Genomic DNA, 23710 nt, shown 5'->3' on the forward strand with positions numbered 1-23710 from the left:
ATCGGTATGCTTCGTTCAGTTACGTACTACCTTACCATTACGACCATAGGCCTTTTGTTCGACTGCAGGGGTGCGCTGTTCGGGCTTCGTTTAAATTCGACCGTTATATGGCTATCGGTTATGCGGCAACCGACCGTTATGCGGCGGAAGACGTATGGTAGTTTTAGTAATGATACAGATGTTTTCAGTATGGGCGTGCAGAATGCTTTTCCCTTGATTTACATGCTTTGATCTTTTTCTTTGTGATCTTAACGAGACCTGCTTTTGATAGACTTAATACTAAACGTAACACTTTGCTACCGTCATTAGCTCCTCTATAGTCACCTTCGCCACCACTTCGTCGTCTACTCCTACCTTCGCTGCTGGAGGTCAATTGGTTGGGCCGTGGTGTGAGAATACGACTGCAATTATCGTCTTCAGCCTCATTCGACATCACTCGGGAGGGGCCAGTGACCCGATAGGCGTCTCCCCATGATGGGTTCGATTTGATTGCATCGATAGTCTGTGTCAGTAGGCTTTTTGCTGACCAACCTCGCCGTTTGAATATTGATGCGTTTTCTCTAACTTCTTCGGCAGGCCTTTTTACAATCTTCTTCTAGCCATGAGGACGGTTTATCTGAGTTTCAATTTGCTCTGTTCCACCAGCAGTATACCAGTTGTCTGCAATTCATCCTGGGCATGGTAGTGTAACACGCTCGTTTAGAGCGTAACTAGACATACTGACCAGCCAACTTTCAGCTTACCAACTTTGATCACCTCGTTGGCGTCGTTGGCCTGTAACTTCATCGTAGCAATCTGCACGCACTCTTCGCAGGCGGATGGCGATGGATGTCTGTGTTGATATCACCTCACCTTGGTTTTTGATGGTTGAGGCGACCTCTCCCGTTGTCGTGACTTTGTCAAGCTGTTTACATTGGAGGATCATCTCGTTGTGCAGAGCCCTCACTTCTACATCTACACCCTCACCTAAGACCACCTGGCCTAGCGCTCAATATGAGGACAAGGATCATCTCGCTCGCTCTCGCCCGCCTTATTTGAAAAACCTGAAAATCGATGTCCGCCAGCCTCTCAACGCGCTGCATTCCCGACTTGAACACGTCGGTGTTGCGGTCTGTTGTTTTTATAAGCGCATCCTCTTCCTGCAAGCTCGCCGGGCGCGTGGTTATCGCTTTTTCGCTTCTATTACCTGGTTATCGTTTGTCGGGACAGCCGTCAACCGCTGGTTGTCTTGATCGGGTTTGCTTTTTCGGGTCGGTGATTGACTGGCTTGTTTCGGCAAGCTTTCTTACGTCGGTCAACCTGTCTTGCGACTTTCGTGAGCCTGCTTTCCTGGTCTGGGCTCTCCTGACGCCTTTTTGCGTTCTGTGAGTTACGCTTATTGCCTGACGAGGCCGGCTCGCTTGTTTGTCTCCTCTTTTCTGCAATAGCTCTCTATCGCTGAGTGCAAAATAACACTTCTTGTGCGATGATTGAGATACTATGGAAGGGGAGACGCGCCTTCCAGGCTAGCCTGGCTCTTCATGTTCCTGGTTGCCAACAGAACCAAATTGCAAGCTTAAGCTTCAGGCCGTATTAATGCTGCTCCATGCCGGTACCGTCAACTCTTTTCGACCTTTACCATCCTCAATTTCCTTCAGCCACTACCCGAAGGGGCCGGATTGGCGTAATCAGAAGAATCAACTGTTCTCTCCTGGTTGGGTGAGCAGGTGGCTGAGATTAAGCTGGTATGCTGAACCCTTGTTTTGCAGGACAGGCAGTTGTGGCATTAGCCACGCATTTGAATACGAAATCACTCGGCTTCACTCAAGAGTGGAATGACACAACTACATTGTTATTTATTGTTATGTATTCCAGACTGGCGGTCCCAGTGAGCCCAAGTACACGAATTCTTCAACCACCTCGATTTCGTCACCCCGATGCAAAACTCGGTGGGTGGCATGTCTTCTCTGTACCCTTCCCTACCATGTACTTCGTCTCGAGTGTTGATGACTAGTCCAATCCGCTTCTTTCAGTCTGATGTGGCCATCTTCTCAAAGTTACGTGCCATAATATCATGTCGTCGGCGAAGCCATGCTGGACGGACTTGTGAAAATGTACCATTTGTGTAATCCTGCTCTTCGTATTACCCCCCCAAAGCGATGTTGAATAGCAGACACGAAAGACCATCTCTTGTAACCTCTGCTTTCGAAGGGACTCGAAATGCCCTGAAACTCGAACTACGCACATCACCCGATCCATCGTCGCTTGATCAACGTTCGTTTATCGGAAATCCGTTTTCGTGCATGCTTTGCCATAGCTGGTCCCGAATCGATTGTATCATTGCGGCTATGTGAGATGTTCGGCCGTTGTATTCGCGGCATTCTACCGGTGCAGCCGTAAGACCTGGTCGTGGTGGGCGTTCCCCAACCTCGCCTGGTACTGCCCACGAACTCTCACCATTGGTTAGTCGACGGCATAAATTTGGGAGGAGACCTTGTAGGCGGCGTTCAGCTAAATTGCGCTAGTTGCTACAACCAGCTTATGCCCTTTTGTAGATGGTGACACGACACCTTCCATCCACTCCTGCGCAATACTTCCTTCTAAATCTGGTAATGACCCAGTGCAGCGCTCTAGCCAGTGCCCACCTGTGTTTACATCGCAGCTTCCGGTAGTTGAGTCAACCCCAGGGGTCGTTGTTGTTCTTCAGCCGGCCATCTGGTTCCCTGGAGATCCGGGCCGGTAAGTGTATCCCTCGCGCGCGTTCTCCCGGGTCCTCACCATACCGCCATCTTCGTCTGCATTGCCATTCAGCCTGTTCTTAATGGTGCTGCCGCCACCTTTGGATCACCTCACGCTCGTTCGTAGAAGGCTCCCGTTTATGTCCTTACGCATATCGGAGAAGCTGTGGCACGTGGCCCCTCACGAACGGTTCAACTTCTCATAGAACTTTCGTGGTTATTAGCGTATACGAGTTGGCTCCGTCTCTTCACTGTCTCGTCTCTCCTGTGGCCCTTTTCCTCCGGAAAATCGAGTTTTTGATCCCACGCCCGTTTGTATGATACATGTTCGCACCTCGTGCGGTGTTGCGCAATCGCTCGCTATGCTGCGTTCTCTCCTCAATATGACTCAACATTGTCAATCGTACCAGTCAGTTTCCTCGATCCGGGCACCGTACCAAGTGCAGCGGTTTGCGGTCGCTCCAATGCCGGATCTGAATATCTCTCAGCCATCTTCAGAGACGGCTGCGCGCTGCCTCACCGTTAGAGGTGCCATTCGCTGCTGCTCGCCTGTAGTCTTGGGCTAGTCTACTTATGGCCGCCCAATGTTTAGCCGCAGGCGTCGACTTCCGACGTGTTGTACACGTGATGAGTTTTGAGCGGAGCATACTAGGCAACGAGAGGGTAGTGGCCCAGTTAATATTCACACTGCGGTAAGTGGGGACGTTCGTGATGTCGGAGAAAATTTACCATCGGTCGAGCAGTAGCCTTATGGATATTCTTGCGGAAAAGGTGCCTCCGGACTACCACCTACAGGAGGCTGTAAAGTTTATGCATCGTTGGCGTTGTCGTTCGATACGGTGTTGAACTATCCGGTCCGATGACCAGTCTATACGTTTCCGCCTTCCTACCTGGCACGTTCATCGCCGATGACGATTTTGACGTCCCGCAGTGGTTACCCATCGTATGTCTGCTCCAGCTGTGCGTAGAACGCTTCTTTCTTCTCCCTTCGTGTGGGCAGTGCCCGTTGATGATGCTATAGTTTGTAACAGTACCATGAATAATGTTTGAATTTCAAATAGGGTGTACAAAGTAGCACCGTAATGATGAATTTCCCCGTTGAACTACCCCTTGAATTCAAAAAGCTCCCTTTGAGTGTTTACCAGTAATGTTCATTTTTTCTACACTCAATAATTCACTGAACTAAGTTTCCGCTCAAATATGTAGCGCAAAAATAATAACCGCCGTTCAAGCCCAATATATCTCAGCGGCCATGTGCCAAAGGCCCGGCAATGACCCTGTAAGGATTGCTTTCGATTCGTTGTTGGAATCATTACAATCTTCGGGTGGGAGACAAGTAGATTGATCGTTCCACTTGGAAGCTCTAAGGAAAAGGAGGGTCTTTACCCGCCGAATATGGATGTTGGTGTATGGGTAGAGGCGATTTTGACCTTCGTGAAATCACTTCGTGATTCAGCATGTTAACGACGATCATAGAATCTCGCGCTTTGATCCTGAGGATCAAGGACTTAGCTCGTTCACTTCGTTCTGGTCTACGGAAGAGGGCAAACTATTCAGTTTCTAATCGCGTCATGGTGTGTTCTTGAAGTTAGCTGTAATCAAGTTATTGGTGCATTCTGGCGATTAGGTGGTGAGTGTAGACTTGCGGGTCTAAAGCGATTGTGGCAAGTTGCAGGCCCGACCCACCACCCATACCCAGTGGAGAACTGCTTTGACCCGTTACCTACGAAGACGTCCCGGTGGTACACGTGGACCAGAGGGCAGCACACACGTTTTCCGCGCCCTTGGCAGGGCAACAGACCGGTTAGGAACCGGTAATCAAGTTTATTCATCCTTTCTCGTGGTGACGGCATGCTGGAAGGCGTGACACAGTCGCGTAAAGTTTTTTCTACAGCCGGTTGAACCGGCGACCTTTGGATCGGGAGGCGCACACCGTGGCTCGACGCCCTGCCGACGGCAATTACCCCGTCGAGCGGTCCACAATTTCGCGCCGGAGGCGTCATCGACAACAGCGACCGGCGTGATATGGGCGACGTGAACATTTTCGGAGTCCGTGGGGAGAGACCGCGTGACGCGTGGCATAACAGCAATGGAGAACCGCCGACGCCTCCGGGTTGGTATGCAACGAACAGAGTGAGTAACATGCATGTTCCATTATTTTTCCCCATGCGCATGGCAAATGAAAGCCCCTATGTAGCCAATCCGCTGGCGTGGCCGAGGCCGATAGCCCTACCGTTCGCCCGTACATCAGCGGTGGTTGGCTTATTCGCCAATCCAGAAAAATTGAATGCCGCACCGCCAGAGTGAATTACCGCACCAGTTTAAGTCGCACCGTCAATAGAGAGTCAGGCAGTTAGACAGGTAGAGGGAAATAGATTTGTAGCTAGGCCTAGTTTTAAGAATCGAATGTCAGTAAAGAAGATGAATAAACGATAAAATGAATTAATAAATGCTTTTTTCAGTACACAGTAGCTCTGGTTTGAACTGATGGGAAAAATTTGAAGAGGTTAAGGAGGAGTATTTTCACATTTCGGTCGTTTTTTAGGTTTCTTTTGGTTATTTTCTGGGAGTTGGCCCTTACTCAACCAGATTCTCTCCATTCGAACGTGGCTTTGTTCAGTGTATTAGTTTAAGTCTTCCAATGATGATAACAACCGCAGATATTGCTTTGTCATAAGCGGAAATCACCTCTGTTCACACCAATTTCTCTATTTGCTAGACCTCACGGTCAAGGCATCCAATTTTCTGAACAGCCCACTTGTCTCCTTGAGCTCTTTGGGAAAAATCTTACCCCTCCCCTGGAAGGGTCTCACTAGGTCGAGGCAACCTTCGATCAGGTTAATGGTCTCACTCGGGAGTGGCACTTAAGCCATTCCAGCTAAAACAGGAAACTCGTTAGGCTGGCAGGTTTCAAAACGGCAACCTTTTATTATCCTCAGCATGCACCCTTGCGTTGATTGGCTGCCGCAATCCGCGTTGGTGCATATCTTACCCAGCAATATGAAGCCGGTTCACCAGCTCTCGTTGGTGGTGCCACAGCTTTGGTAGAAGGTAGCCGCTTTCACACTTTCTGTCCCTGTCCAGCAAATCTTCTGCACGCAGCGCCGACGTCGAAGTTGCGGGATGTAATTCATCATAGATCATCCTGTCGCAGCCTGCGAAAACCTAGCGACTTACAGTTCCATGTTCCAACTTCAATCGTGATCCTGTATTCGTCGCCTGGGTTTTGCCGATTCCTATCGAGTCGTATTATCTCTTGTTCGTGACCAGTTAGCGGTTTTCCGGGCGGCTTATTGGGCCTGCACAAGCCTCCTGTCTCGTCGGAGGCGTCGTCGTATCAGGTCTGTTTTGTGTCCCCACCTGACACCAGTGTCGTAATATAAGCAAGTCCTCGTCCGAATCACTCATTTTTTTTTACTTCTATGGAAAACCGGACTTGGACTTGGAAGCTTGTACTGGCCCGAGCGGCACACGGTTATTCAGATATAAAACAAAGCACAAGCCTTGACCACTCGTCTGCACATGCTGATAGTCAGAAAGAATCTGGAAAACAGGCCAGTTACAGGTGGAATGGGAAAAAGGTGTCGGGAAGATGTGCAGGAATCTTTCTAGAGATCCTCTTTTTTGGAGTATATAAAGTTTTTAAATCTTCATAATGATCATATTTGCCTTCAGCATCATAAAATTTGTTATTCTACTTTACTTTTAAGCATTCTTTTTAAAATGGCAAAATACCTGCAGTGATCCGCTTTCCATGAAGCTTTCACTCGCTGCTCAAATAACAACATAATATAAAACAATGAATAAATAGTGAAAACGCGTTAGCAAAGCGTGGTATGTGGTTCGCAATTTGACAAATTTGATAAAAATCGACAGCCCTATCCACATGGTTCCGAGATTACTAATCGAAAAGATCCACTGCACGCTTCTCACGGTTGTATGAACCATCATCGCGTTTAGTGATGTGGCATGCTACAAGGAGCGCTCAAGAATAATGGGTTTCACCGTTCCTGTTTAGGAGAGGAAAGTCAGTTTCCTGGTTCAGTGGCACGTGCATGTTGTGTTGGTACGTGGAAACGACAACAATGACAACAACCAACAACACCAGGTCGGTGGGAAGTAGTCGACGCTCGCTGTAAATATGAAACACATTTCTCGATGTTTTTCTCACTGCCAATTTGTGGATTGAATCCGAATGGAGGTGAGGTTCTGCGATAACGTCGGCGGCAAAGGCACTGTGCAGAGAAGTATGTTGCTGTGTATGGTTGTGTGCAAGACCTACCGTGGTTCTATTAGCAGCATCTGACGAATCGGACAGGAAAAAGCAATGAATGAAAATTTTCCCAGCAACGAAAACTATTTTTCAGATGAAAAAAGTTTGCTCCTGTTGAAGATGGAGCAAATATGATCTTACTTTGTTGTTAAAGGGTCGTGGGAAAATCCGAGCACGTTCAGATCCGGCTGAAGGTAATATAGAACGGATGTATTGCATACGGCGCTGGGAGAAGTGACAAAAGAAAACGGGAAAACCAGTCCAAATGAGAGTAGATGTGTCGTCATTGCGTGATATTGTAATATCTTTTAATGGATCTTCGCGTACCAAATTTAAGCAAAAGCTGAATGGAGTAATTATAGATTAGTGTGCGTTGGGAGATTTAATCTTCGTTGTTGTGGGTGAAATTCATGAAGGTGGCAATTTGGGTGGAGTGTTATATGCCAATGTGTTCAGATAAGTGATTAACAGATTTGAAGGGTGTGAAGAGTAGCGTAAATATCGGAATCACATCGTTGAGTATGGAGTAAAGCTGTGAATAATAAAATACGAACAATAGATTGTATTATCGTTTGGAACGATAGAATGGCATTTGATGACTGCAACAGTAATTGTTCCGATTTAAAAAAATGGAGCAGGTGTGGCGAAAAGTAGATGGGGCCTTGTGGATCATCGTCAACAGAAACCTGCCCAGACGGTAGCCTCAAGTGCCACAATGACAACGAACTGCCTTCCGGTGCCGGGATTTCAACCTCTACCGATACAACGAGTTCGGCCCAGTTCGGTGGTGAATCACAAGTCATGGCCGTGCAGCAGAGACGGCGATCAGCGAACCCTACAGGGAAGTACAACTGCCTCCTCGGAGAAGAGGCGACGGCGACGGAGACAAGCCGGCCAAATAGAGATGGTGTGATAATGTAACGGTTCTTAAAAATGCCTGAATTTATATTCATTCAGCTTTCGGCGAGTATATTAGGGATCGAGTGGAAATTCTTCAGAAAGATGAACCTTTCGTTGATTATACGAAATCATTTGATGGACCCTCGTTTTATTAATTCTTGACCACAAAAACTGTCTAACTCACATTTCTCAGTCAGATCTAGAGATCAGCATATCGTTAGAAGAGGAAGGTTATCCCTCAATTTTAATAATAAAAATAGACAGCACATCTTATTTGGCACTATCTCTAAAGTATTTTCCTTATCTGAACCACGATTTTGAATATAATACATCGATGAAAGCTAACGCATATGGTTATTGTGTATCGCAAAATCTCAGGTGTATGTTTTCTTATCAAGTTATGTACGTTTGGCCAAAAATTCTTGAAGTTATTTAATACAACATATCTGAATACGGCTCCGTGATTTTGACGGGGGCCTCCTTAGCGTGCAGTAAAACGCGGTTACAAAGCAAAGACCATGCTGAGGTGTGGTTTCGATTCGGTGCCGGTCTAGACAATTTTCGGATTAGGTATGCTCTCGACTTCCCTGGGCATGAAAGTATCATCATGTTAGCCTCGCAATTATACGAATGCAAAATGGTAACCTGGCTTCAAAACCTCGTAGTTAATAACTATAGGAGGTGTAATGAACACCTTTAAGCTGCAGGCGGCTTTGTCCCAGTGTGGGGATGTAATGTAATAAAGAAGAAGATTTTGTGTATAACTATCGAGGTCTATCTTTTGAAGAATTTAACTCGAATCCCTAATATACTCCTTAAAAGCTTACGAATAAACATAAATTTAGAAATTTTTAAGAACTTCGTGCAAAATAGTGACCCGGTCTCAGCAGAATTACTCTCCCTTTATCTCTCGATTTATTTTCAAGAATTATGTATCATTCAATTCGCAAACTCAGTGATGAACTTTATAACTACATAGGGTTACTGCTCCTGGACGTCATCTCATAGCTCCAATATTGGTCTCACGAAAAACAAAGCAAAGAAAAGGTATTTGGTTTGTTAATTATTTTTATTGATTTTTTTCAACCATTAAGCACGCATGTTAGCAAATGAAACGACGAAATTGGTGCCATTTCTTTGTTTCGATGAGATGAATATATGTTGAGTGAGATGGAAAATGGAACAGTTCTTAAAAATCACTTTCCACCAATTTGCCATTTTAATGACAGTTTTGGATGGTATTATACACTGCGCAGCTTTTGTAATGTTCCCAAATACGTACTTGCACAAAACCTCATGTCGAATGACTCTCTCGAAGGGCAGCCAAACGATACACCGCAATGCACAATGGTCACAAGTCGAATCTAGCAAGACAAAATATGTTTGCGCCAAAACTTATTAGTTTTAGATATATAGTGTCTTCAGGAAAAAAATTCATGTTACACGATTTTTTCATAGTGAAAATTAGGGTGGTACCTATATTTCAGAAGTTCATAATATCAACTTTTAATTTTCGGTAAAACTTGTGCAATGTTCCACAAAGTTAGCCGACAATTAATTTTGAAACAACTTTGCCGAAGAGCCATTTTCTATCCTTATGGTTCTAGGTTATGGGCTTTTCAATAAATAAGTTAGGACAGTCCCTAAAATCAGTATTCTTCCACATAACTTTTTATACATTAATTTCTCGCATAAACCTTGTTCCGAGGCACCAGGACTTTTGAAGACGCACATTTTATTTAAAAACCATGGATCTGTCTCTTATAACAAAAGTTATTCGAGTTTTGTATGAAAACATGTTTTACTTGCGCTCTCCATGCAACAAAGTTGTACCGAAGGCTATCATTCACTCTGAAAACAGACTTTTTACAGAAACATCTGATAGTTAAGTTCTTATACCATTCGACTCAGTTTTTATGAAACGAGATGATGTCTGTGTGTGTATGTGTGTGTGTGTGTGTATGTTTGTATGTGTCTGTATAGTCACATTTCCCAACCTCAAAAACTCACACGATTTTCATATACTTAGACTTGGCAGTTTTATCGCAACAAGTTGCATTCGCAAACCACTCTTCTAATTTCATGCTATTTAATTTCATCAAGATTGATTAATGCTACGTTCGCAACTGACAAGGAAAATGGTTTGACGGTTTTCCATTTTCCCATATAATCAGGACTATGAGCATTGAGCAGCTACCACGCTTTAATATAAATTACGTTCGCTCGATGGGTTGAATCCTCCTTTGCAACAGTATCAATAACACTAACGCAGCCAACCAAAGCTTTTCAAAGCTTGCAATGTGAACTTGTTGAACACGAAACTAATCGACGAACAACGCACGCGCTTAGAAGTTTAGAGCCGGCTCATTGATGATATTGCCGTATATGATAAACATGCTTTATCAGACATTCGCACCAACACGGTTATTAAAGTTTCATCGTTGGCAACAGAAATTGCGCTCGATAGCGACACGATTAACTACTGGTTCGTTCGTACGCTCGTGGCCATGATAGTGTTGCGCTGTTTGCGTTGTTTTGTGTCATACATTGGAAGGGAAAAGAGGGTTTCATTGATGCTTCAATGCTGTTTTGGTTTGGGTGGTGTGGAGTTATGGTGAAGTGAAGTCAGGGCAAGAATTGCGGATATAGTTTTCGTTTTGAGGTATCAATCATGGTTCCCGAACTAAAAAAAAATTGAAAAGCGTATCTGGTTGAACCATTTGAAATCAGTAAGAGTACATCTCGTGGCAGGAAATGAACCTGAAACAGTATGAATGGAATATTTGGGCGTTATACTGGAAGTGATGGGTTATTACAAACATTCCTTACATATTGTTTAAGTAATAAAATAAACGATTTAAAAACGTCATAGTTGCCAAATCCCCCACCAGTGGCATATTTCAAAAGCTCATAAGAACGCATTTTTTACTTGGCTTTGGCAATTGAAGATCAATATATCAAAAGAACGCTGGCATTTTCATCATAATCGATTGACGTCATCATACAATTGATAAACGCTTTAAATAGATAAAATAGTAACGTTTATACAAAGGTAAAAAGCGATAATGGTTTGAACTAGAATTCGTACCATGGTTTGAACTTGTAAATGCAGTCATGTTCTGCTGCTGTCCGCTTGGAGCGCTGCATGCTTTTCTTTGGAGCATTTTGTTTTACATTTTCCAATATGAAAATCGCGATTTTCATATAAGATAATTAGACGATTTTCACGTTTCGAGTTACTAATCGAATGCGAGATGAATAATGCTTCTTTTCTACAGATTTCCTCAGCGTTTCATGCATGTGATTGAGTATTATATTTAGGAGCTGCTGGCTGCTGCGGTAGTTCAAACCATGGTACGAATTTAGTTTCAAACCATGAACAGTGTAGTTCAAACCATGGTACGAATCAAGTTAAATTAATTTATTAAGTTTTCAATGGAAACTAAGCATAAATATGTGCACCCAGGATGTTCTTAGAAGATAATGAACTAAGCTTCCATACAAACTAAAATCGCGAAATTACTAACATGTCCTTTAAATGAAATAAATCAACTTCATTTGATGGCTCATCTGAAACCGCCATTTGGTTCAAACCGGTGGATACCCTACCATCTCCTTATTTCCATGACCTTAATATTATGTATATACGGTTTTTTCTAGTCATCTGGTGTTATATTTGGAATCGTTCAAAATTGCATCATTGGCCTTGGCGAAGGGGTGAGAGTGTCGTTGGTTGATAATCTTAAATGTATTTGACGTCTGTTTAACATTAATTAGCGTTTTGATGGCAACTGCGATTCGTATTGAAGTAGCCTCAAATCGATAATTAGTAATATGATAAATCCTTCTACGTGAGTTCAACGATTTACAATGATAGAAATGCTAATATCATCTTCCAAACTCATTGGACTGATAGATTTGGGAGAAAGTATAGAATTGATGTTCCGTTAGGATACGGCAGGCATGAAGAATGTTTTTATAGAGTCGATTTGAAAGCGGCAGGGCAATTTGTGATGGCACATATCGCACGACTTCCTTCTGTAGCGCTCCGTATGAAGGGGAGGAAGAATATCAGTGGGAAGCTGATGGCCATCAAACCACGTGGTCATATTTTGAAGATTTTCAACCCCATGTTTGTAATGTGTCAGGTATTAGGTTATCTAGAACTCGCATACCTTCGATGCATCAGGAGGATACCAAAAATGCGGACTCATGAAATGTGTTATAAAATTTCGAGAAAAATTTGTAATGGTTTAGAAATTTTCCAAAATATCCCTATATTTTTAATTTCTTTATTAATTGATTTTTTAAATACATAATTGCAATTTTGCTTTTACAAGTGCTAATTTATTATTGTTTCGGAAAATTTCAACTGTTTATGGAAATTTTGCGATACTACAATATTCTATATTTATTCAATACTCATACCCTGATTTCTTTGTTGGCAATTTCCAATTCTATTATGGAAAATTTCTATTTTCTCTGATAAATAATCTAGGGCTGGCTCTCTCAAAATTTCTAATTCTTCATTGAAATTTATTTTGATATTGACTCGTGGAATCAATGATGCCATGTAAACATATTTTCTCCAGTCACTCTGATGTCTTTCGAATAATTTCCCCAAGGAACTTCTATTCCATATCTCGAATATACTTCAGTCAATGTATGGTCTTTTCATAACGACTCATAAAGAATGAATTTATTATAGATCAATTATCATTTTGGAGTTGGATCATTCGATTTATCAATTAACCAAATTATGATGATGTATGATATATAATATCGTGGAGTCCCATTGGGTTGATATGACCCATTGTTATTTGTACAAGCTACTACACTGCCGTTCTACGCATAATTGTCCCCATGTACATAGAAATCCCAACATGGGACAAATGTGCATTATGACAACTGATAATTTCCCTAGTTAAAAAATTATGTTGAGCTTTTATTGGATATCTTTACTTGTCCTTAAGACGAGTTTGTACCTTCCATTTAATTCCACCACTTGATTGTGACTTTAACAGATGCGTTTTTCGATCTCAACAGTAGGTCGTCTTTCTGGTGTTCGTGCCAGCTCGGCAGGTTATACAAAACTTTTAAGTTTTAAAAACGTCCTGGAAGTCGTATTGTTTGAACTTACTTAATCATCCAAGTCCGTAGACGAGGTGCTTCTAAACCCCTACAAAAAAGGCATGAATCATTGTGCAGCTTGTTGATGTTGACTCTCAAGATAATTTTGGTACCTTGTCTCTTAGATCTGTGTTAATGGAAATTAGAAGGATCATATGCTTATTTCATCGGATTGGAGTACCTTACCGATGATGAGGACATTACAAATGTCATGATTGATCACCGAAGCCGTGGGGCTGAACTTGAGAGCAATCTTTGACAACATTCAGGATGACCATCTTATCGGTGTTCAGAATGATTCTAAAACATTTCCAGCTTCATTTGCATGCTCTTAGAATCAGAAATCTTCCCCAAAGTTTCGGATAACTGAGTTTTCAGGGTCCCAGTCAAATTTGACTCCCCATATTTTTTCTGTAAAACCAATATCTAGATGAACAATTTTACTGAAAATGGTGGTCTAGCTTCTCTTTGTGATTTAATAACAATCTAAAACGCGCTGAGCATATATGACCCATCCGTCCTGAAAAGGTTGAGATTTGTTTGGAATTCAATTTCAATCGTTATTATATAACACTATTTACCTAGATTGTTTTAGGAATTGGAGTGTTTTTTCTGGAACACTGTACTTTTTCATATCGCCGGACTCTTCTTAGTTCTAAAGACCCTTTTATGAATTTAAAAAGCTGTTAGAATTTCATGTTGATTTTAAATGCAAACTTCTCTATATCATAACCTTTCATACGCACTACTAAATTTTGTGCATTGACCAGTCGAAAAATTTAAAATGCCTAATGTTCTAATTAGAGCATGTATTGCTTGGATGAATTTTTAAATTCCAAGGTCTTCCTAATTTCAAGAATAATTATTCTGAGTTGCAAAGGGAAACCCTTCAGAATAGTTAGAAAGAAATTCTTAGTCTCCACGGAAAAATCTTCAGTATTTCAACGATTTTTTCAATTCTGTGGAAAAGTTCCTAAAAAAGGTTCGGTAGAAATTTGTGAAGAACTAGAAGTATCGTAGAAGGATCTTAAATGCATATTTACGATGAAAATTAATAAGCATCAAATTCGAAAAGACTTTCGGTATAAATTAGAAAAAAAATCCAGCTTACTTTTTACAGAATCTCTAAAGTTTTTTCAAAATCCTGGGTATTAAGAAATTTAATGAATCTTCAAAGGAAATTCTTGCTTCCCTAGAGAATTTCAATGGAAATTTTCGTTTTCAAAAATAATCTTAGAAATTTCCAGCGTTTTTAATTTCAAAAGGTACTTGGAATATACCAAAATATTTCGGATGGAAATTCTAAGATTTTCAGTAGAAAATCATTGAAAAGTTCATCTAAAACACCAATAATGAATTTCGAGGATATTTCGATGTTTTAAAGTGGAAATAACGAAAAAAATTGCACTTTGTAGTGCCTTGAAGAATTTGACGCTTTGAAACAATTCCAATAGAATTCCTTAGAAAATTAAATCAAAATTTTAAAGATTTTCTGATGTGAAAATTCCTTAAAATTTTAAATCATTCTTTATTAGCTTCTTTGCATAGTGAATTTAAAGCAATGTTTAGCTGAACCTACAAAGAAATCAAATGACTTTCCGAAGAAGAATGAATTTCCATAATTTTGGAATTTATGGTGCAAATTAAAAAACACGAACCTTATTAATTCTAAAGATTTATTCTTTGAAAATCCAAAGTATTTGTTTAAGATAATCCATAAGACTCTTCAAGTAAATTCTAAATAATGCCTCAATAAAAAAATATTTGGAGAATTTAAAAATGTGATAGAATTCACAAGAGCGTAAAAATTTCATTTCAAAATTCCAAATTTGAAAACAAAAATCCAAAACAAAATCAACGGTAATATCAAGTGTTTTTCATGTGGCATTGGCTATTTAATTTCTCATGAAAATTCGAAGATTTTCTTGAGAAAATTTAGAATCTTCTCCTTTCTCTATATCCTTCCAGCTGAGTTGGTCTGCTTTTCAACAAGTGATATATTCTAGTAGCATTTCCTCAGTTATAAATTGAAGCTTTTATAACTAGCCATTGCACGATTATATATCTTGTTTCAAGTACAATGGATACACTATACTAGGATGTCGACAATGTTTGTGCGAAACATCCTAGACAGGGCGAGAATCGAACTCGTCATCTCGGATTGGCAATCCTATGCCTTTGGTCGTAAAAGGTATGGAACTAAACATTTCAGTCTCTAAAATGTTCGAAAACTATTTTAAATGAAATAGAATTTCCTGGTGAAGATTCGGAAGAACATCGAAGAAATTTATTAGAATATAAAAAAAATATGAAAATATGAACACTGCGAAAAATTATATGTATTTTCCACGAGACTGTTTTGAATTTTCAGACAGAAATTCACATGGGGAATTTTACTTTTTCGGCATTTTACACTGGCGATATTTTGTTTTTTCATGACCAATTTGTATAAATTTACAAACAAGAACACCAGAAAATTGTTTAAAAACATTCTGAATGCTGGCACTTTATCAGGATTGTATGAGTAAGGTCAAAGTTTTACAGGAAATTTTTTACTGGATTTTCCTGAATATCACAAGACATTCTTTGAAGATTTTCTTGAATTATTGTAAAAACATGAACAGTTTTCAAAATTATAGCTGTAGTCCGCTGATGCAAAAAGTGTCCCGACGGCGTATTCTCCAAAAACCATCTACGCGGCGGAATTTTAAAAAATATTTTTTCATTTTCTTTCCCAATTTTTTTTGAGCGCGAAATTGGGGCTAAACTACCAATACTTTTCGTTTTTTATGGAAAAAAGGATCTAAAAGCTAAGTTAGCCAAATAACTCAGATAGCCATCGGCATTGCGACCGACGCTGCGTTATAGATTTTCTCGATGCTTAATGCTAAGTGCTTTTTAACACTGAGTTGAAAAAAGACGCTACGTGGGCATCGGCTCTAAGATGCGCTTTGCGTTTAATTATTAAATCATTAAATTTTGATGATTTTGTATTTTTTACCGCTATTGTTGTTACAAAATTTTTGTTAAAAAAAAACCACGTGGTTCGAGCAACACCCCTCCCCCATGCTTGGCTTATCGTGGTCATTTTTCAACACCCCCTCTCCCCCTATACCGACCTCGTGGTTTCTGGATTTGGCCCTATATCTCCACTGGCTTTCCAAATCGACTTCTATAAAACTCTTCATGCCTGCCGTATCCTAACGAGACTATCATCTATACTTTCGCCTCTAATTTTATCATGAACATGTTATCGTACTGAATTTGGGAAGATGATATTAGCATTTCCATATCATTGTCATATAAGTCGGCCTTGAGAATATTGGCTTAATTTTCAAAATGTTCATTAATATATTTCACTCGAAATCGAACCTTTTGTAAGTCTTGGAGATATGATGTTATAAACCAACCCGATGGATAGTCATAACAATTATATCAATGTGTTGCCAAATAACAATGCTTGAAATAATTTTAATATAAATTCTCTCTGTCAAAAATGGATGATGAAAATTTCACGATCTTCACTAACGATTATAGCATAATATGTTACGCTACGTAGCGTATTTTAAATTTGAACCCCTGACTTTTATCAAGCATCTCTAAAAAATATTACATTTCACATGTATAGGCGTAACTAATAACTATCTATAAGTCTGATGGTTTAAAGATGTGTCAATGGCTCAGGATGGGAAGTATTTGTCTTCCTAGTAAATCACACCGAGTTTGTAAGTTATTGTATTCAATTTGACTTTTAATAAATAGAATGTATAGCTTTTAGCTGATTAAAGACAACATCCATGTGCTTGTCTGCTGCCAAGAGTCGGAACGATGCTACATTACCACGTGAAACACTACTAATATATTATGCTTATTTTACAGAAGAAGCAGAAATTGCACCAACATTTTTTGGTAGATAGGGTGGAAAAAAGTTACCATATCTTGATTTAATCGAGAAGGCATCATCACCGCTTCAAATTGGATTAATTTAGGTTTTTCATATGCTTTTATTTCAAAACTAAAGAGCAAACCAATTTTCAATCTATTGGTTCTATTCAAGCACCTTTCTGCGTTTATGGTGGAAAACTGAAAGAGCGTTTTTTGTTTAAAATTTCTTTAGTAAAAAAAAATATGTTTTAATCTTGATAAATAAACAAAGATAGGTCCATGGATTCTTCCAACAAAAAGATGTGTGCCTTTAAGTTCTAAATGTGGTCCATTCAAAGTATTCCTCAAAAATCAATACATAAAAATATATTTAAAAAAAACCTTGCGGTTTTCGTAAGGAAATAAAATAGATCGATCAAAGTAAACTGGTCTAAACGGAAGTATGATTTTTTAACGTTACTGTGCCTTGCAACAAAATTACAACTTTCGTGATAATTTTCCGGCTTTCATAGATGTGAAAAATTTCTCGGCAATTGCAAATAGCACGTGCTATCAGAGTATTCTACGCTGGGATGTACCACGTAGCGTAGAATTTAAAACAATATCGAAGTAGCTTTTTTATATGGATTATTATATTTTTCTTAGGCGACTATCTGGCGCATATTTTTCCGTTGCGACCAAAAATGAGCGGAAGAGTTGTTTTGTGAGCAGTACAATTTTATGGTTCATTTACAAATTACATAATGCGAAAAGACAATTTTCAACCCCTACCCACCTTTTTACAACTCTGATTCGTGCTTGATGAAGATTTGCGCCATTTCAGGTTTTCCGTTCCGGAATTTCTCTTGAGTGTACCTGGTGTACTTAGCCAAGTTTGTTGCGTTCAAGAAATGCTCGTTTTTGTATTACTTGCCTTCCGCAACATTTTCGAACTTTAATGCAAACCACTGAATTTTTCCCACCTGTTGATTTGCTTTTAACGTAATAGTAATAAAGAAACATTTCAGTAGCTAACCACTGGTCATATTCGCTTTCTCCCACTGGCGATACCGAAAAATCTAATCAAAAACAGGAATGAGCTTGTAACAAAGGCTACAATTCAAAGTGACGTACTTTTAACACTACATATCCAACAGAAAACCAAGCTACCATTAATATGCATAGTAGCCTGATTTCTGTTTGATGTTAACGTAGCACACAAAAGACATGCTTGTGATCTCAACGTATATAAACATTCAGTATGAATGAACCGGTTAACCGAAGAATTCTCTCTTCTCTAGTTCAGCCTACTGCTGATTGATCTAATGTTTATTTCCTTACGAAAACCCGATTTTTTTAAAATATATTTTTATGTATTGATTTTTGAGGATACTTTTTATGGACCATTTAGAACTAGAAGACACATCTTTTTTGTTGAAGAGACCCATGGACCTATCTTGTTTATTTATCAAGTTATATAGCCGTTTTGATTTTAAACATATTTTTCAAAATGAAATAAAACGCTTTAAACAAAAACACTCTCTCAGTTTTCCCACCATAAACACAGAAAGAAATTGGAGCTTTCAGATAAACCAATAGTTAATCGGTTTTGCTCCATTTGAAATAAGCATATGAAAAAACATGTTTTCATACAAAATTCGAATAACTTTTTGTTATAAGAGATGAATCCATGTTTTAAACAAAAATGGTGCTTCAAAAGTTCTAAAAAGTGCTCGTTTATGCGAAATTAATGTATAAAAAGTTATATGAAGAATACCAAATTTTAGGGACCCGCCTAACGTATTTGTGAAAAAGCTCATAACTTGTGAACCGCAAAGTGATAGAAAATGGTTTCTTCGACGAAGTTGCTCAAAATTAATTGCTCTACAACTTTGTGGAACATTACTGATGCTACAAAAATAAAAAGTTGATATTATGAACTTCTGAAGTATAAATTTGCCACCCTAATTTCATTATATGGAAAAAAATCGTCAAAAACAGAATTTTTCCCAAAGACACTATATATTTAAAACCTAATAGTTTTGGCGCAAACATTTTGTCTTTGCTAGGTTGGCTCTGGAACCATTGTGCAATACTATTCAAATCAATATTGAGCGACGCTAACAATACTCTTTGTCATCAACAGAGTTTTAATTACTGACAAACGCACCTAGCGACAAATAACTTTATCAGAAACCAACACAATATGACAAGAATCATTTGCCTTGCATGCTCCTGATATTTCGAAATACGATGCTAATTTGGTAATCATTGTTCAATATGAATATTTCAATAAGCAGAAACTATGATAGCATAAAACCGTTGCTCGAAATAATGCAAAATAACAGGATGAAAAGTTAGCAATTAGAATTGTCTTCTTTTTTGTTGCAACAAGAATTTTCGGATCTTTGTCATTATTATCTCATTAAACAAAGCTTTGTCGTTGGTTCTCTTTGTCGCTTGTTCGCATGCGCATTCAAAAAATGATTCCCTGCTATTCACTCATAAAATCAAGTAAGCAGGTGCAGAAAGTGCAGCGGCGGTACCTTTCATGAAGGGTACGCCGCGTACGCAGCTGAGAAAATTAGACAATGAAACTGTTGATTATCAACGTCAAACTATTAAAAAAATCCTTCACACAGTAAATGTTTCCAGTCCATCCAATCCCCGTTCATACATGCATTCATGCATGCATCTAACAGACATCAGACTGATGTAGCTTCTACCTTTTGTCGGACCATTACTATACAAAGCGAAGGTTTGATTAGCCGTAGAAACCGAGAGTTCAACAGTGAGGGACAAAATTAACCGTTCAGCATTGGCGATTTACCCTATTAGATTTGAATTTGCGAAAAAGATTTCTCTTTATACTGTAAATAAAAAGATATTTTAGTTACTAGATAAAGATTGTCCTTCGGTTCCCTTTGTTCTGCTGTCCGGAATATTTGGGAATTTTCAGCTGTCAAATCGTATGGATTTTCTTCTTTGACATTTAACTCCCCTATCCTCGCCAGCAAAGATGTTCCGGACAGCGACGACAGCGACAATCTTCTAGTAATAAAATATCTTTTGCTGAATAGCTACGGACGATTTTTACATAACCACCACCGCCAGCAGGCATCTTATGCTGCTGGGACTGCTATCATTATATCATCGTCACTTTCAATTTGAAGAAAATTCAATTTGAAAAATCAATTGGCCTAACCACCGTGGTTTCTTGAACTAATTGCATAACTCATCATGAGCAACATTGCTATCGTGGCGCGAAAGATGCTTTTACACAAATTCAGGCTACTATGTCGCACTGCATTCGATGATGCCCTCGAAGTTTAACAATCGACTAAGATTCATAACCTGTCTTACAAATCGATTGGAGCGATTAGTAACATGCAGTTTTCGTTGGGTGGCTGTTCAGTATTCCTTTTACCTATGTAGGTTTTCTTTAATCTGCGCATAATGGGGAAAGCGTCATTAGCATTATCTTTATCTTATTGACATTACATCCCCACACTGGGACAGAGCCTCCTCTTGGCTTAGTGTTGTTAGCACTTCCACGGTTATTAACTGCGTGGTTTCTAAGCCTGGTTACCATTTTGCATTGGTATATCATGAGGCCTAACGATGATACTTTATGCCCGGGAAGTCGAAACAATTTTCCAATCCGAAATTGCCTAGACCGGACCAGGAATCGAACCCATACCTCAGCATGTTCTTGCTTTGTAGCCATAGCGTCTTACTGCACGGCAAAGGAGAAACCCCTAACAGTATATAATGAAAAAATAAATTTCCTCATACTAATTTGCATGCAAACTTGAAACGGCAGTACTTCAAATCGGTTTTAATCAAATGAGCTAAAATTTTCAGGGGACAATCAGAATATGAAATCAGATGAGCACTGTGGAGCAAATCGATTTTTAAACCAACCTTATGGATATAGACGCTACCGCGGCTAATGTTTTCTACGGCAACCTCCGTCGACGGCCATCACTGATGCCGAGCAAAATTGAACATTCAATCGTTAACTGAGTGAATGGCGCTTTGAAGGTAGCTTTCTTATATCAATAAAGTAGATTCATCAAATGTTTGTTTATTTTCAATTACGTCTTTACAATTTATATCAGCAACCAAACGATTCCTTTGTGCCCAAAACGGGGGGAGCGTAAATTGAATCAAACACTTAAAAAGGAGCGTTATTTCAAGATTAGGGCGTATAAAGAGGGAGCGTTATTTGGAATTTTGAGCGTAAAAAGATAAGGCCTATTTGGGTGGAGCGTAAAAAAGTTTGCAATCTTTTAGGTAAGCAAAAGTTTGATATTTAACTCACTTTTAGATCTTAGATGTATATCTCTTGCAAAATTCCATTATTAGGGTCGTCTAAATTGTTTCTTTATCATGGTCTCGTCCAATTGTTTGAGTGTTGAAGACACTTAAGATGTTAGTGTAGCGCATAAAGAAATCAAGAAGTCATAAGTGATTGCAGATCATTGATATTTACTGATAAGACGTTCATCATAATTTTCTAAGTAATTAAAGTTTTCCGAGAACCTCTGGAGCTTGAACCTGTGCTTTGTGATACATTGAATTAGAATGCAACTGGATATGTTAATTTAAAGAAAACCACTTAGAAAAGGTTACGCGTAACAAATCTTTCAACCTAGTTCAAAGAGTGGTACAACCCCTTTGTGGTTCATAGAATAAGTGCGTTCATTGCACAGGTTCATGAATCGTCAAGAAAACTCTGGAATAGGCATTAAGATCTACACGCGTAACCAGAGATCTTCTGGATTGTTTAATAAGTGGTAAAAGCCCTTTATGGTACGAAGAATAGAATGCGTCCATTGCATAGGTTCACAGTCATCAAACCACGCATAGATATACAGATCTACCGCAGCCAACCAGAAATCTTTCGTCTTGTTTTAAAAGTAAAACCCTTTATTAATTTGAATAATAGAATGCGTCCATTGCATAGGTTCATGCTCATCAAGAAACCCTGGAGTAGGCCTTAAGATCACGTAACCAGAGCTCTTTCGGCTTGTTGTTTCAAAAGTGGCATAACCACTTTGTGGTACATATAATAGAATGGAAATCCATTATATATAGGTTCATGGTCATCCAAAGAAAACTCCGGAATAGCACTTAACATCTACATGTGCGTAACAGAGATTTTTCGAATTGTTCTAGAGTGGAACACTCTCTTTGTGGTACATAGAACCAGAATGCGTTCATTGCATTCTGGTGCCCAGAATAAAAACAGAGGGGTCACATAACTTGTGCATTCTCGATAGCATCTCCCGTACAGATCAACTTTACGGTTTTTTACTGCTGGACGTTCAACGACCACCAACCTTTTTGTGCCTGACGTCGTTTATCACCGATAGCATGATTGAACGGGCTCAGACCAGATGTCTCATTTTACACCGACCTGTCCGCCGCATTTGATAAGATAGACCATGTCATCGTGATATGAAACGATAGATTCGGTATTGCAGCAACCTTCTTCGCTGGTTTAGATCGTATTTGTCGGACCGACAACTGATGGTAGCGATTGGAGACTTCAGATCCTGATTGCTTCTGCAACATCGGTATACGGAAGTCATCTGATCCTGATTTTCTACTCTCTACTTCAACGATGCGCGCATTGATCATAAAGCCCCGGTTATCGTACGCTGACGACCTAAAATCTTCCTTTGATCAATCAATCGCCGACTGCTACTATCTGCAAACAACTAGATCTCTTGCCAGTTGGTGCCTGTAAACCGCTGACGCAGATCCTGCCAAGTGTTCCGTCATCACCTTTTTTCGCGAAAGAGCAACCGATCACATTCGCCCACAACCTGCACGGTACACCACAATCGGGCGCGTAAATCAAGTGAAGGATCTGGGAGTTATTTGAACTCGCAATTAACACATCCAAGCAGCATGTCTCGTATATCGTCCGAGAAAGCTTCCAAAAGACGCTGGGATTTATTTAGAACGGCGAATTTTCGATATATATTGTCTGAAGTCTCTGTGTGCCCTCGTTCGCTCCACACTGGAATATTGTGCAGCAGTCTGGGCCAGCCTACAATGGCTCTGGTAGTGAATCCGTCAGCGCCGCTTCCTTCGTTTTGCGCCGAAGAAGAAGCTTCGCGGAGATCGTTCCAGTTGCCGACTGCGAGCAGATGTCGTTTAATAGATCTTGAGCTGCTCCGCACCAGAAGAGATACAGCAGAGGCTATGACGTGCTGATACGCTTCAGGTCGAATCGATTGAAGCCATCTTGGAGCGAATCGATATTAACGTTCAACAACGCGCTTCGCAACAGTGTAATGCTTCGGTTGCCTCTACGACGTACCAATCATGGCCTGCAAGGAGGGAGTTGAAGTAGCTAGCGGATCTTTAATAGAGTGGCACCGTTGTTCGACTTCAACAATGCGTGATATGCTTCGTCATAAGTTTCGTCATTCTTTTCTAACAGGTGTCCGTAACAGTATTGGAGAAGTAGATGTAGATTATTGATTGTTATTTTGTTCTATTTTATTTTGTTTCACTTCCTGTTGCCAAACCTGATTTGTATCTCTGTTTTTGTTTTTATATTATTACCCTGCCAACATCATTGGGGGCTATTTTAAGCCTGTTGATGGATAAATAAATAAAATAAATAAAGATTACGTGAGTTGATTAGTAGTATTTATTTGACTCTGTGTAAGGTTCGTAGACTACCTGAACTCACGACAACAACAGAACTACATGAAATACAAAGCATATATACCTAGAAGGGGTCTCTCAGCATTTTATTCTTCAATAATTGCCTCCATTACGGAGGTTGATCCTAGACCTTCACTCT

The 23710-nt window shown here is 39.9% G+C and overlaps 1 pseudogene; it reads left to right on the top strand.

Moving 5' to 3' along the window:
• Nucleotides 1-22748, top strand: part of LOC134209472 (tyrosine-protein phosphatase non-receptor type 61F-like) — a 90650-nt pseudogene extending 67902 nt beyond the window's left edge.
• Nucleotides 22749-23710: the final 962 nt, after the last annotated feature.

The sequence above is a fragment of the Armigeres subalbatus genome, chromosome 2, assembly GCF_024139115.2.
Source record: "Armigeres subalbatus isolate Guangzhou_Male chromosome 2, GZ_Asu_2, whole genome shotgun sequence".
In the NCBI taxonomy this organism is placed as follows: Eukaryota; Metazoa; Arthropoda; class Insecta; order Diptera; family Culicidae; genus Armigeres; species Armigeres subalbatus.